Raw genomic sequence first — 17,285 nt, forward strand, 5'->3', positions numbered from 1 at the left:
TAAAAATGTCTTGGAAGCTGCATTAAAGAATTAACGGTGGTTATCTCTAAAGAGGGGCCCTGGTGTCACAGTGGTTAAAAGTGCTCGGCTGCTAACCAGAGGTCAGTGGTTCAGATCAACCAGCCGCTCCATGGAAGAAAGATGTGGTAGTTGGCTTCCGTAAAGATTATAGCCTTGGAAACCCTATGGGGCAGTTCTATAGAATCAGCTCAACGGCAATGTGTATTTCTGAAGAGTGGCATGACTGGTAACATTTCTTTTCTTTTTTAAACTAATTTTTTCTTGTAAAATATATTTATTGAGATAAGAATTTCTTATTTATAATATTTTAAATAATTTTTTTTTCAGTAGGATCACATATGAAGATTAGAGAGGTGGGGGATATGGGCTCGAGCCTGGGATACAGAGCAACGTATAAGAAAAGCAGACTCCTGACAAACAAGGTAGAATTTAAAGAATCTTTGGGCATTAGGAAGTCAGGCATCTTTGTATGAAGATACTGTTAATGGGGAGGGAGGGTCTGTGTCACTTGCAGAAAATTTACGCCTGATTCACATTGGAACAGTAGTTCAGGTGTATCCATTGGTGAGCTGGATTTGGCTTGTACATTAGTAGAGAGCCAGTTGTGTGCATCGCTTCCCAAGTATTTTTACCAAGTATTTCATGGTAACATGAAACTGGCCATGGTGAGAGTATTTAAGCCATGGACGTTGGCAAACACAGCAAATTAAGGATTCCCAACCTTCCCCCCACCCCGCCCCGCCCCTCCCAGACAGACAATTGTTAAACATTTATCAGCACACAGCTGGTTATACCCAACTTGGTCACACATCCCAAAGCATACTTTTCCTATTGTTACCTGCAACATGCTTGTCTCTAATGGTTAACGCTAGTTACAAACTTCAGGGGAAAAATGATTTAGTTATTTTGATTGATTTCAACTTGATAAAGAAATCTTAAGAAAAAATATTGAGGAGAATTCCATCTACTATACGCAGAATTTTTTTTTCCTCCATCTTGACTCCAGCCAGCTAGCCAGCATTGTTAACACTGAGAAGAGACTCAGCACACAGACAACTCTGCTTGTATTAATTGAACCTGGAATACCTAAGTGAGCTCATAGAGCGTTTCCACTCACTTGGTTCATATTCTCTGAATTGACTCCTATTTTAGATTTAAGATATTTCTGTGGCCAGAACTATTCATGTTGTTTCTAACTGGGTGTTAAGAATTGATTTTTCAATAATTTATGATAAAGCATTGATCTAGTATTCTTTAAAGATGGTGGCCTCCCTCCTTTGAGCTTTCTCTTCTCTCTTTAGACTGGCCGCTTTTGTTTTGCTTGCTTCAGGGCCTTTGGCACTGAGAAAGTTGATGTTTGAAGCTCTTGAAAAGTGGGCACCTTTATTTACAAGCCTTTTGTACATAGTGAGGGTATTTCACTTCCCCATTTTCATTCCCAGTCTAAACCTGCATTACAGGGATTTATTACAAATGAACACCTTGTAGTAGAGGCTTCCTGTTTGCCTCAGGACACTCACCACCTGTGAGGGGCTCCTCCAGTATTGCTCAACCTTCTGGGAACCATTTCACTTCCCCCGAAGTTCTGCCACTTTCCACCCCCACTACCTCAGATGTATGCAAGTCAATTATTTCACCCAAGGGCTAGAATAATTTTCTCACCTGAATTGACTTTCATCTGAAGCAGTGTAAAGATGGAAGGATAATCCCAGGGGAATGGATACAAAACTCTGCACTAATTAGAACACTCAGATCCCAAGCCCCTGAGCTCTACACTCTTTGACTTCCCAGAAAATTATAGCAAATCCCTCAGACCAGAGCATCCCAGAGGCTGACCTTCCTTTTGGACTGATAGAGAGTGGCATCAGCCTGCACTAACTCCCCAAAGCCAGGACATATTCTCTTAACAGATGAAGCACCCTGTTGATACCAGAAAAGAGTCGACCCATAACATGGTATCGGCCATCAGAGAGTTTAGGGCAAGCAGGCCCTTTACAAAGCCTATTTAATGAGAGAGTTGCTTGGTAAACAACCTCAGACTTAAAATGGAATAATGTGAAAATTCCTTAGAAGTAACCCTTGCAGTTAGCTGATGTGTAACTGGGTTGCTAATAAGCTACCCAAACCGAATCAAGTTATTAAGTTCTTACAAATTACTGGGTGCAGCACTGAGCAACTCTATGCTGCATTGTCTTCTCTGGTGTTGTACATTACGCGAATAGTGCAAACTCAACGAGCTGGCTAGGGAAGAGTGTTATATCCCCCTTACTTCTCCTCTCCCTACATTAATATTAAGAAATTGTATTTTGTTTATGTTCAACTTAATTTATAATAAAGATTCAATATCCAGATGTACTGCACTATAAATAATAGACTAATTATTTGGTGTCCATTGTAAACTGAAATACTAGAAAGTATGAGGCCTGACTGTAATTTCGTTTTACGATCACATCTTTCCTGGTTTACTTGGTAAATTTAACTGTTTATACTGGAAGAAAGGGGCAGTATCTATCCTCCTGCCAGAAACAACTGAAAAACTGGACAAAATATATGAAATAATGGTTTTAAAGTAATTGCATATCAGGCAACAAAGGACAGTGATACCTGATAGACAGGAAAGTAACAGGATGAGCCCTACCATTGTCCCAGTCTACTGCTGTGCGGGTTTTCAGGCTGCAGTGCCAACTGTCCAGGATCCAAGGAACTGAGACTCTCACATACTGCTGGTGGTAATGTGAATGGTACAAGGAGTTTAAAAAACCGTTTAGCAGTTTCTTAAAAACTTAAACGTATATAACTACCACAAGATCCAGCCATTTTACTTGTAGTTATTTACCAAAGAGAATGAAAGTATATGGCCATAGAAAGACTTGTACGGAAATATTTATAGCATGTCTTTATTTGCAAGGGCCAAAAAATCGGGAACACCTCAAATGTCCATCGACAGGTAAATGGGTAAACACGCTGTACTTTAATCCATGCAATGGAAGATTACTCTGCAATAAAAAGGAATGATCTCTTGATGTTCACAATAGCATGGATGAATTTCAAGGGAAGAAGCCTGACAAAGAGTATATACTGTATCATTTCATTTATATAAAATTCTAAAAATGTACACTAGTCTATAGTGACAGAAAGAAGATTAGTAGTTGCCTAGAAATAGAAGCAGAGTTGGTGGGAAGGAGGTATTGCAAGGGGGCATAATTCATCTTTTAGGGAGATAGATACATTCATTGTCTTTATTGTCATGATAGTGTCACTGGTATATACTTATGTCAAAAGTTGTAAAAAATGTTGCACACTTACACTTTATGCAATTTATTGTATGTCCTTTATATCTCAATACCATTACCATCAAGTAACATAATTTTGTACAAAAAACTTGGCCTTCCGCATTTGTTTGCCAGCTGCGCCCTCCTCCTGCGAGGTAGAAGCGTGCTATGCTAATTTTGCTTTACATCAACATGTGGAAGATTGGCATGGCTGCACTTGTGAGCTGCCTTGAGGGGGAGGGCAAGGCTGGCCAGCAAACAAACGCAGAAGGCACGTGTTATTTGCGTAAAATTACAGAGATTCCGATAGGGTAGAACTGCCTCATACCATTTACAAGGATGTAATCTTTACGAGGCAGACTGCCACATTTTTCTCCCTGGAACCACTGGTGGGTTCTGAACGTCCCACCTTTTCGTTAGTAGCTGAACTCTTAACCACTGTACCACCAGGGCTCCTGTATCTCAATAAAACTATTTTAAAAAAAGAAACAAAGTGAGGATTTTTTTCCTCAACTTTTTAATTTTAAAATTGATTGTTAGGCACTAGCCTGATAATTGGTCGTTTATAGAGATGTTAGCATCTGCTAGGACTTGGGCAGTCTTCTGCACACATTTTATCCTTCAATCCTCACAGGAACTCTATGGAGTAGATAGTGCTACAATCCCTATCTTACAGATGTGAAGACTGAGGAGTGTCTTTTTTTTTTTTTTTTTTTTTTTGTGGGGAGGTGGAGTTAAGTCACTTTTCCAAGTTTATTCATCCAGTAAAATGGTGAAGCCGTGTTTGGAACCCAGGCAGCCTGTTGCTATTTTACCCTTTAAATAGAATGAATAATTTTTCAATGATGAGGAAGTAGATGGGCAATTTTTATCTTGAGTGCTAGGTGAAAAACAAAAGTACAGTAGTCCCCACTAATCTGTGGAGGGTATGTTCCAAGACCCCTGTGGATGCCTGAAACCGAGGACAGCACCAAACCCTGTATATCCTATGCTTTGTTCTATACGTATATACCTATGATAAAGTTTGATTTATAAATTAGGCACAGTAAGAGATTAACAACAATAACTAATAATAAAATAGAACAATTCTAACAATATACTGTAATAAAAGTTAGATGAATGTGGTCCTGGCTGGGAGGAAGTGGGACTGCGTGAGACTTCATCCCTCTACTTATTTAACAGTTATGGACCTCAGTAGCTGAAACCCTGGAAAGTAAAACCATGGATAAGGGGGAACTGCTGTATCTCTGGAGCTCTGGTGGCACAGTAGTTAAGAACTCGACTGTGAACCAGAAGGTAGGCAGTTCAAATCCACCAGCGGCTCCTTGGAAACCCTATGGGGCAGTTCTACTCTGTCCTATAGGGTCGCTATAAGTCTGAATGGACTCGAGGGCAACGGGTTATTTTTGTTTTTTTTTTTTGTACTGTATCTCTGGAATAGAAACCAGATATGCTCTTTCTCATCATTCATTTTTTCACTAATTTTTAAGGATATCTAGGCACCAAGAACTGCTTTAGGAACTTGGAATACAAGTGTGAAAAAAATACGATCCTTGCTTTCAGGGGATTCATGAAATCTATGCATTGTAACATGGTGGGATAAAAGTAGTAATGGAAGTGCATACAAGTTACAGTAGCTACCTCAACTGAGAGGCAGCAGGGAGGTGAGGTTGGGGTGCAACAGGTGGAGTCACTTCAGAAAAGCTTCATGGATTAACCAAAAACCAGATGCCCTCGAGTTAACCCTAACTTATGATGACCTCATGTGTGTCAGAGTAGAATTATGCTCTAAGGGTTTTCAGTGGCTGATTTTTGGAAGTAGATTGCCAGGCCTTTCTTCCAATGCACCTCAGGGTGGACTCGAACTACCAACCTTTCTGTTCTCTGCCAAAATTGTTAACGGTTTGCACACCCAGAGACTCCTTTCATGGACTAGAATAAACTTAATCAGGTCTTGAAATTTTGGTCAGTTTCTTCCAGATAGACCAAGATGCGAAACAAAAAAGACGCTTGTAGTGTATAGAAACAACATATACAAAGGCAAGGGGGATACTCTAAAAGAGGAAAATATTTTCAAAAGTAGAAGCCACCAGGAAATGAACTTTTAAGTCAATTTATTAAAAGAAAAGTTATCAACATTTGCGTTGGAAATTTCTGGAAAGTAAAAAGCATTTATTTGGAGTTTGTTTAGGTTATTATAATTTCCAGAAATATTTAAACATGAAACACACTGTACTTTGCTGCCAGAATGTGACAGAAATGGATGAACTTGAGGAGGTCAGCTGTGATATACTCTTCAGGTCACAATAATAAGTGACCTAGTATTGTTCAGTGCATTGACTCTCTAAGTGGCACATCAGTAAAAGGAAAATAATTTGGATCTGGACTAAATTTTTATATCCTTAATTTTATTACCATATGAAAGCTGTATTAATAAATGAACTGATGCATATGAAACATGTTTTACAAGCTTTACACTTTTATGAAAATATCTTAAATCTACTTTTCTAAATTCAACTTTCTCTTTAATTAAGAAAACGGAGCACTTGAAACACCAAAGCTTTTAATGCTCATTTTCCTCTTAAGAGTCCTATTCTTATGAAATCACTCGTATTTTTGTTTGGAAATTTTAAGCCTATAACTTTTAGTACCATATAAACAGAGGTTTCTTAGTTATCTTCTTTAATAATTCCTAGTTTTATGTATTATTAGCCCAATTTGTAAACATTGCATTAACTTTGGAGAATCCACCAAAGACAGTTTTGCATTTTTTTTAAGGCCAGAATTTCTTGAAGCTTTTGAAGTTTCAGTTCATGTTTATTATGACTACCTCAGGGATTGATAGGGGTCTGAGACCTGGGTAAAGTTTATTACTAAAAGTCTTATTGAGTTTAGTTCAAAAACAACTCTATCTGTAAGGACTAACACCCAAGGCTGATGTTCTCATGTTGTGTTACTTTGAAGCATGGTAGAGGGGGGAATAAAGGTAACAAGAAATATTTAATTGAATAAGAGCAACTGAACAAAACACCAATTGATTTTTCTGTGTTTTTGCACAGACCTGAATGATGTAGAAGCCAAATTTATCAAAAACAAAATAGTATGTCCCCAGAAAAGAGTTTATCAGAATGTCCAGGATAGTACAGATTTACACAGCACTTAACTAAGTCTGAGGCCACTTAAATGTGATAAGTATTTTTGCCCCACATGCCCCCTCCCTTTTTTTTAAGAGGAATGAGAGCAGGGCAGTCTGTGCTCTGTTCAGCTTCAGTTTAGTAAAGAAAAATAAATAAGTGGCACCGTATGGAAATAGTTAACAACTCCCTGGGAAAGTTCCAGTATAATTATTCTTTAGAAATTCAGTTGCAACCTCTCTTTAGAGTAAGTTGTGCTTTTAATCAGATCTCAGGTCTGAAAATAAGAACAAAATATATCACAATAAATCTTCGGTCTCATGCTTTCATAAGACATACATTAGCTTGCTTGCTATAATCTCACTCTTGCTCTGGCACTCCCAGCCCCCTTCTCTTATCTCCTCCAAAAAATAGGGACATATATGACTATATATAGACATATACAGTACAAGGAAGGAGCAGTGGGAATCAGTCCTGTCTTGGCTGTCTGTCTTAGTCATCTAGTGCTGCTCCAACAGAAATACCACGAGTGGATGGTTTTAACAAAGAGAAATTTATTCTCTCACAGTCCAATAGGCTACAAGTCCAAATTCAGGGCATCAGCTCCAGAAATGCTTTCTCCATCGACTCTGGAGGAAAGTCCATGTAATCAGTCTTCCTTTGGTCTGGGAGCTTCTCTGCGCAGGAACCTCAGGTCCAAAGGATGCGCTCTGCTCCAGCATTGCTTTCTTGGTGGTATGAGGTTCCTGTGTGTTTCTGCTCGCTTCTCTCTTTTATATCTTAAAAGAGATTGCATTAAGACACTAATCTTGTCAACCTCATCAGTATAACCTCATCACAGAGATAGAATTTACAATACATAAGGAGATCACACATAATCTCATCATAGTGATAGAGTTTACAGCACATAAGGAAATCACATCAGATAACACAATCATACAATGCTGGAAATCATGACAGATATTTTGGGGGGACACAACTGAATCCATGACACTGTCTGAGATAGTAACCTTCTGTGAACTTCAATTTTGTCTTCTGTAAACCAGTTGCTGTTGAGTCAACTCCTACCCATGGAGACCGCATGTATGTCAGAGTAGAACTGTGCTCCATAGGGTTTTCAGTGACTGATTTTTCAGAAGTAGATCACCAGGCCTTTCTTCTGAGGCACCTCTGAGTGAACTCAAACCTCCTGCCTTTAGATTAGAAGCCAAGTATGTTAACTACCACCCTGGGACTCCTCTTTTCTGTAAAGCTGGAATAGCAATAATTACTTTTAAGGATTATATTTGGCATATATTAGATGCTCAGTAATTGGTGGCTATTATTATTGTTTATATTGTTGTCATTATTATTATTTTATTATAAAATAAATAATAATGACAACAATATAAAAATAATATTTATTATTTTATTATTACCATCCTGGAGAATGAGGGAGAGCGATTCAGAGCTCATCTGAGACGGAAGCATCCTTTGTATCTTTTGGATAAACACTGCTCTGGAAACAAATTATTTTGGTTTTGATAACAGGGAGATGATGTAATGACTAGTTTTGTCACCAAAACAGAAGCTAGAAATCAATGCCATCCTTGTGCATTTGACTTTAACCAACTAATACATCCTTTTGAAAACCCAATGGTGATTGCTCTGTTTAATTTAAAAACTACTGCTGACTGCAAACTTCTTGAATGTTTCCTTACCCAGCAACTCAGGTTAAAATTGTTCCAAAACCATTATTTCAAAATGGCTAACAGTACTATCCCATGCCAGCCACCAGAAGTCGAGTGAGCCCAGCACTTCTAGGGGTCTTTACCTTAGGCCACAAGTCTTCCAGCTTCCCTTCTAGCTCAGTGGAAGAACTGGAGGCCATCTCTGCTTTGCAAATACAAGGCTAACTTTCAAGAAATAGGAGAGTAGTTCAAAGCACTTTTCCTAATTACAACTGATGAGACAGTAGATACAGCAGTGCTTTGTAGTAATACAGCAGTAGTTGTGGGTAGGTAAACTTCTGAATCAATAGAGAATGCTACTTTTAAGTGTATTCCATTTCCCAATGGAACATACTTGCACAAAGGAAAACAAATTTGACTTTTCAAGATGGGAGGGGGAGGCTTTTGTGAATTAAGCTTTGAATCCCAGGGTATTTTAGGAAATGTCTCTTAGGTCTGTGGAAGCAATAGCCATGCAATTGCTAGTATTCTTCACATGTGTTTTAGGACAACTGGCAGATAATTTCAGAATATTGTTATAATTCTTTTAAATATAAAAAATTTGACATTATTTTTCTTAAGGCTTCAGGGTTGGTGTGATGCACCCTATGGATAAAAACTACACTTTGTACAGGTTTTCTTAAGCTACAGATTAATTATTTCAATCATCACTTAACTACTTCTCCCAATTAAAGTACAATTTTAAGTGCAAAAAATCAAATCGGACCCTTCAAATAAATGGATCTCCAAGTATCAAAAATTTTAAATAAACCAGATTTGAATCCTGTATTTAATCTTTCTTCCTTAGAAAAAACCTCTAGTCATTTATGTCAAAATTGGACCTCCCAAATGGCGTTACTAGGTACCTATTTCCATCCTCAAACCACACATTTGGTTCACAAATCAAGTAATTATGAGCACAAACGGATCTTGGAAGTGCAATCACTTCACTGACACATGCAAGTAAACTATGATGTTCAATTTCCATCTTAATGCATGCAAATGATAGACCCACATGCACAGACCCTACAACTTTCCCTGTGCACATGCTGTTCCTCTGAACGTACTGAGCAACATTCAGCAGAAGGATTGTCTCCAATTCTATTTTCATTTAAATTTCTTACTTTCATTTCTAAGGATGTAAATATTGAATTCCAGTACTTAAGGTATTTTTATCTTTTGTCTAAGAAGGATGGTATGTTATTATATTCCATTTCATAATGAAATGAAACTGGCATATTATCTTCCTTGTATTCTATAATCTTTGTGGAGCCGTGGTTCCAGGATTTACTAAGTGTGCGACCTCACCTCTTTGAGACTTTCTGTCCTCATCTGGAAAATGGGACTGTATTCAGGAATGCCACGTGTAGCTCAGAGGTTGTATACTGTGCAATGTGAAAGACGTATGCACAACTGTGCACAGCAGCTCAACTATACAGGTTAGGAAATAGGTTCAGCCTTTGTTACAGAGGCTCAGAGTTAGAGAAGCCTAACAAGTTGTAAGTGTATTACTCTCTCACAGAACTGTCTGAGTGTGAGCGTATCAGGACTGACATGGCATAGTCACAGGGTCAAGGATCCAGACACCTTCTCTCTTGTTTGACTCCCATCCTAAGGTGTTGTCCACATACACATTGACTCAGAAAGGCTAACTGCTGCATCCACATTTCAGGCAGTAGCATGGAAGAAGGAGTGAAACGAGGCCATGTTGCCACCTTTTAATGACATATCCTACTAGTTGCTTACATCACTTCCCCCTCCCTATCACATTGGCCAGAATTTGGTCATATGGTCCTACCTGACTGCAAGGGAATCTGGAATTGCCGTTTTCCGGATAACCATAACCTGAGTGTGCTGTAAGAAGGGATATCCTAGTTGGGGGGACAATTAGTTGGGAACAACCAGAAATTTCCACTCGAGGGGTTAGTAATATCTTCCACATATACTACAGGGGCATAGTTCAAGGATTAAGTGACTAGTGAAGATACTTTGTAAATAGTAAACTTCTATTCAAGTATAAAGGCAGTTATGCAACCCAAAAGTAAATGACCTTCAAGATGAAAATCTCAGATCTTTATGATCATCATGCCATAAGTTGAAATTAACATCCCCACGCCAAACATTTTTTCTGATTGTAGCAAACACTGTAAACGAAATGGCTGGGGTTGAGGGTGGAAGATGAAATCTCATCCCACTGGTTAGCTGAAAAGAGGCAAATAGAATCTGGATACCCCAAGTTTTAGCCACTTTTCAGAAAGACTTTTTGTCTTTGTTTTTGTTGTTGGTGGTGATGATGATGATGGCAATTTCTACTACAAATCACTGAGTTTTTTTTTCCTTCACTACCCTTAAATTTAATTTTTATCATTGAACATATTGAGAAAACTAGAAAATAGGATCTTCAACCTAGCTGTCTTTAACTACTAACAATGAAAAGACAGTCAGTTGATCTTTTATCCAAATGATTTCTCAACTGCTGGATTTCAAATAACACATTTGTTACAAGGAAAAAATCTCCCAGTAAAAGCTTCAACAAAAATACAATACAATTCACTTGTAGGAAAAACTGTGGTTGATAAGCTTAATGCACGTAAGAATGGTCCAGTATACTTGTTTGTAATGCACATTTCTGGATTTCACTGGCAAAAATTCTTCTCCAATAGGTCTGGAGAAGGTTCAGGGACCTGCATTTTTAACAAGCATCCCAAGTCGTTTTTTAAAATATACACTTACTTTTTTTTTTAATAACAACTTTATTAAGATATAATTCACATTCCATATAATTCACCCATTTAAAGTATACAATCAAATGAGTTTTAGTATATTCACAGAGTTGTGCATCCATCAGCATTATCATATTCCAGAAGAATTTCATTACCACAAAAAGAAACCTCATACCTATTAACAGTCACCCTCATATCTCCACCCCACACACATCCTTAGACAACTACTAACCTAATTTTTGTCTCTGTAGATTTGCCTATTCCAAGCACTTCATATAAGTGGAATCATACAATATGTGATCTTTTGTGACTGACTTCTTTCCCTTAGCATAATATTTTCAGGTTCATCCGTGTTGTAGCATGTATCAGTACTTCCTTTCTTTTTATTGCTAATTAAAATTCCACCGTATGGATATACTACATTTTATTTAGCCATTCATCAGCTGATGGATATTTGGGTTGTTTCCACTATTTGGCTATTGTGAATAATGCTGTGAGTGTTTGTAGCCAAGTTTTGCGTGGATATATGTTTTAATTCCTCTTGGGTGGAATTTCTAGGAGTGGAATTGCTGGATTATATGGCAATTCTATATTTAACCTTTTGAGGATCTGCCACTATTTTCCAATGTGACTGCATCATTTTACACTCCCACCAGCAGTGTATGAGGCTCCAATTTCTCCACATCCTCTCCAATATTTGGTATTATCTGTCCTTTTTACTATATCCTGGTGGTGCAGTGGTTAAAGAATTTGGCTACTAACTAAAAGGTCGGCAGTTCGAACCCACCAGACGCTCTGAGGGAGGAAGATGTGGCAGTCTGCTTCCATAAAGATTTAGAGCCTTAGACATTTCTACTGTGTCCTTGACAGCAATGAGTTTGGGTTTGTTTGAGTGAGAATGAAGTGATACCTCATTGTTGTTTTGAATTGCCCATTTCCCTGATGGCTAATGATGTTGAGCATCTTTTTATATGTTTATTGACCATAAGCTCATGATATCACCTTTGGAGATATTCAGATCCTTTGCCCATTTGAAAAATTGGGTTATTTGCCTTTTTATTGCTAATTTGTAACCATTCTGTATGTATTATAGACACAAGTCCCTTATCAGATATGTGAGTAGCAAAAATTTTCTCCCATTTTGTGGATTGTCTTTTTGCTTTCTTGATTGTGTCTTTTGAGGCACAAAATTTTTTAAGTTTGATGAAGTACAATTAATCTATTTTTCCTTTCGTTGTTTGTGCCTTTGGTGTCATGGTTACAAAATCTAAGTCATTTCTTTGCAGTGCACAAGGATATACTTTGAGAAACACCAGTCTAGTTGCCAGATGGTCCTTGATTTGTGCCAGTTCATTCATTTGGAGCCTGTTTTTGTGGGTTTATTGAGAGCTATCCCCTGTAGGAAAATTAGGCTAAGCTAGACCCCAGTTAAAAGACACTGCCTTCATTCACTGAGTGGCTCCTGGAGGGCTGCCAGCATTGTGGAAATTAGAAAGAGGTGCGGCTATGGGCAGATAGAATCACTCGGGTGCAAGACTTGGTATGTTTGTGTGAGGACAGGAGGCAAAGTTGCCCATTTCTCAGGCCCATTGTAGGTATGAGCTAGGCTCATGGCTCAACTAGTAGAGCTTGAGTGGGTTTTCAGTCCCTGCTCATTGCCTTGACTGGACACATTTGTGCAGTGCACAGACTACACACCCATACATGGTATCTATCCCTGGCCACTGTATTGGGTACTTTTTGTTATCTCATCAAACATTTGTGTTAACTCTGTGTTGGAGATATTGTTATTCTCATTTTGCCAGTGAGGAAACTCAACTAGATCAATTGGTTTGCTCAGGTTCACATGTCCCCACTCTATGATTTCAATTCTAATATTTTTTCTATTATTCAACTCTCTCACATTCTCTTTGTTACTAAGGCTTTGGTAACTTAATGCTTGTTAACTTCCTCCACCTTAAAGCAATCACAAAACTGCCTGATATGTCAGGGGAACCTATTTACTTTGCCTGAATCTACACTCAGATTACTATTACTTTCATAATACTTCCCTATATCAAATACCTGACCTTTCAAATCAGGATATGGCAGTATTTTTCTTCCTCTACTGCTGAACCACAAGATTTCCATGGAATTGCCAAATACCACGAATCAGAAGAAATCCAGGAATTTGTGTGTTGTATCACCTTATCACTAGAATACTTGAAGACTTTTTACTCAAGTGTGATATAAAGATCTAAGATGTAAATATGCACACATACATACAAATACACAAGTGACTATGGCAGAGAAGACTGGAAGAAAGGCTTTTATAATCTCTTTTTTTTTTTTTTTTGGTAGGTGAATCTTTTTTTACTAGAGATACACATACTGCTGCATTTTTGGACAACCTGACCACCTATTTTTCTCCTCATCAATATCTCTCACAAGGCCTTCTACCTATACTATATTTCTCTCTTCTTTTGTGAAGAATGCTCTCTCTTTTCCCTTGTCTCCTCATGGGAGAAGTGAAAGGAGGCTCTAAGAGAATAAGTCATAGAAATTGAGGTTGTCTGCAAGTGGAGCCCGGCAGATCAACTCAGGAGGTGAATTTGTTGATCATCCTTGCACCTACCTGAGCAGGAGCAAAGGTGTTTGCAGAGAAGTGACTGGAAGGAGAGAGCCATGGGTAGCCTGCTTTCCCACTGTTGATTGAATGAAAATGGAATGCCTGTTAGTTAATTCTATACCTGTTCTGACACTTATATTGGAATTCTTGAAACATTACTCTTACTACGTAGACGTTTCTCTGTTTCTGTCCTGCCACCACTTTTGCTCACCACAGAGACATCAAAAACTGCCATGGTTTTTCTTTGCACCATAGAGCAGCAGCTTTCATTAACCTCCTTGTCCCTGAGTCCCATTGTACTCTAATTAAACAAATGGTGGACTGGTAGTCTCTGAAAATAAACAGCAACAGCAAATGTTTTGCCTCTTAAGAAAACCTCTGTGTTGTTCTCTGCTCTGCCTCTTAGATTCTAAGATCTCTACCGCTTCCTTGTGTTCAGAAACCGGATGCCTCAGTTAGTCTTGGTTCAGTCAGGCAAATGTTTTATGGCAAATGGCCTATATTTTTCAGGCTGTGGAGTGGGGAGGAGACGAGTTTGGAAAAGAGACTAAGGAGGGGAGTAAGGATGATTCGAGTCAGTTTGGTTAGACTGCTTTCTCCATGCCTTGATCTTTTTGTTTGCACAAATGATGGCGTTTTTGATGCTCCACTCAGGGCAGCCTCCCGGGGTGGGCGAGTACAGATGTGCTGAGCAGTTTGGCTGTGGTGTGGACCGACTCAGAGAGCCTCTCTTCTCCCTAATGAAGTCATCTCCTCCCGCAGCCCAGCCTTTCCCATTACTCCATGTTGGAACTTGGCTTTGGCTTGCATAGTTCTGTCATGATGTAGATAGTCTTCCAGTTAGTTAAGTTCTGGAGAAATCTGCTCAACCTGAAAAGCCAGGAACAGGAAAGAAAAGAAACTATTTTACTGAAGGAATTATTTTATTATAAGTGTTGATTTAGGGTTGGGGAAAGCAAAAACTAAATATATGATTTCTGGGAGAATCTAATTTCTCAATGCCCTCTAAGGATATTTGTCTGTGTTTAATTTCTCTGAGCAATTTATATACTTCAGGACAAAGTACAATGAGATGTTGCCATCACTGTGACTTTTGTAAGGTTCTTCTATTGTCTAAGGAAGGCAGCAAAGGTCTTAAATTGCTTTGGCATTTCCTAGAAAACTAAAGAGGAATTAAAGGGGTGGGTACAATGTTTGTCCCTAATCTGTAGGCTTTTTTTTTTTTTTTTAAATGATCACTCTTACAAGATTGGCTTCCTTTTTTCTAGGGTCTTTGAAATTTATTTTGTACGCATTTTTAATCTGTAGCATCCTTTCATCATCCAAAGAGGCTACTTTACTTTGTTTTACTTGGGATCAGCCTGATCAGGGACTTGAAACGTGAACTCTTTGTTTTCTGAATTTGGATGGGACTGGAATCTTGTCATCCCTAGTACAGCAAGAGAGAATGCCATGTCTAAGAACACTTCACCTGATCAGTAAAAAAGAAGAAGACTGAAATCTGCTCCTAAAGGATCTCAGAAGGAGGCTTAGATGAAGGTAATGAAACTCCCTAGAGACCCACCTGCCATCTAGATCCTTCTTCTCCAAGTCATTGGCTGACTGCTTCTGAACTCAGCCAAGTTCCTAAAGACAAGACCAAGGCAAAGAGACAAAGCACATAGCTTCTGGCTTGTGGTTTCTTGTAGACACCAGCACTATGAATGAAGATCTTACTCTATCTACACCTGGGACCTTGGGGCTTACGTAAAGAATGTCTCAGTACAGAAACATGATTTAAAAGAATGAGATTTTGATTATTATTTGATTTGTACTTGAGTGTAAATAGAGTTATAGTTATAAAAGCTCAGAACATGTATTTTTCTATTCAAAAACTTCAGATAGTTTTGTCAGACATGGGAGAATCAGAAATAACTGCTGTCTCATTCTTTTCTCTTGATAAAAGGAAGGAAGAAAGGAGGGAAAGAAGGAAGGCAGGGATGGAGGGAGGGAGAGAAAGAGAGACAGTCTGTGAGGACAGTTACATAGAAATAATATAGCTATAGACTGTCCTGAATATGTTGTCGTTGTTAGGAGCCATAGAGTTGGTTCTGACTCGTAGCGACCCCATGTACAACAGAGGGAAACACTGCCTGGTCCTGTGCCATCCTCAAAATTGTTGGCCCGTTGTTGCAGCCACTGTGTCAATCCGTCTCATTGAGGATCTTCCTTTGTTTTGCTGACCCTCTACTCCTGAACATACTTGGTTTTCCTTTTTTTCTCTCTCTCTGTTTTAGATAGCTAGAGGGGAAAATTTGCCTTAGACAAAAAAAAGCAGACATTCAGAGATATCATTTCATTTTAGTTATTTGATAGCCTTGAAGAAGTCTTTAATTTTCCAAATAATAATGTTAAGAGCCAAAGTAAAGGCATGCAATGTACAGTTTTTCAACACTGTCCATGTTCTGACTAGTTAAGTCTGCCTGAGGAAGTGCCCTTGCCCTAAAGAACTATTTGGTAAAGGTTGTAATGTCTATGAACATTGTAGGGAACTATAAATGTTAGAGGGTTAGAGAAACACAATTGGCAAAATAAAGGATAACATCTTAAAATGTTAGGAGTATCTGACCCATAACTTTCCATTATGTTCCATCATGTACAGATGGCATTATTTATAATGAATATTAACTATTAACATTTCCTTGAAAATGGATATTAATTGCACATTGGAAATTCATTCAACATTTAGCAAAGAGACCTGCTATTCAGTTGCTTGTTTGTGCTTTAGTTTTTCTTTACAGAAATGCTTTACTTAATTGTAATATGAAGGGAGAGCGGGGTAATGGTAAGCTTTTCAGACAGGCAGGTCTGACACTTACAAAATGGCCTTGGGCAAGTCACTTAAATTCCTAACCAGCTTTACTCAAGTTTAGGAATGAGAATAATAATACCTACCTTGAAGTAGGAGCCCTGGTGGCTCAGTGGTTAAGAGCTGCTAACCAAAAGGTCCACAGTTTGAATTCACCAGTCGCTCCTTAGAAAACCTATGGGGCAGTTCTACCCTGTCCTATAGGGTCTTTACGAGTTGGAATAGACTCAACGGCAACGGGTTAATGAGTTACCTTGAAGTAAAGGAGCCCTGGTTAAAGCGCCTGCTGCTAACTGAAAGGTCAGTGGTACAAACACACCAGCTGCTCCAGGGAGGAAAGATGTGGAAGCCTGCTTCCGTAAAGATTACAGCCTTGGAAACCCTACTGGGCAGTTCTACTCTGTCCTTTAGGGTTGCTATGAGTGGGAATCGACTTACTGGCAATGGGTTTTTGACCTTGAAGTATTTCAGAGAAAGGTCTACCATAATACCACAATGCATGAAGTTCAATAAAAATTAATTTTATTTCATTTTTCTCCCTTTCTGAATGAAATCTTAATTATAAAGTTGCTTTGGAGAATCACTTAAAAGACAACTCTACCAGGAATCAAGAGCTGTGTTCTGATAACACCTCTGCTATTAATCGCATGACTTTAGGAAAGTCTGTTTCTCAGCCTTAGTTTGCTTATCTGTGAAATGTGAAGATTGAGGTCCTACTCTGTTCTATGACTCTGCTATTCTAAACATTTAATGGTAGAGAACTTCAATGTTAGGAATGGTAGTATAATAATTGTCTAGGAATAAATAAATCACTATGAGAATAAATGAATAATTCATTAATTAATCTTATAACTAATAGTTATGTGACTCACTGTAGTGAGCCAATAAAAACAAACCAAAACAAAAAAACAAATGAAAGATGCACATTTTGAGATTTGAAATTCTCCTGATAGACCTCCTTCCTGTTAAT

This window comes from Trichechus manatus, unplaced genomic scaffold (assembly GCF_000243295.1).
Source record: "Trichechus manatus latirostris isolate Lorelei unplaced genomic scaffold, TriManLat1.0 scaffold00217, whole genome shotgun sequence".
NCBI classification, from domain to species: Eukaryota; Metazoa; Chordata; class Mammalia; order Sirenia; family Trichechidae; genus Trichechus; species Trichechus manatus.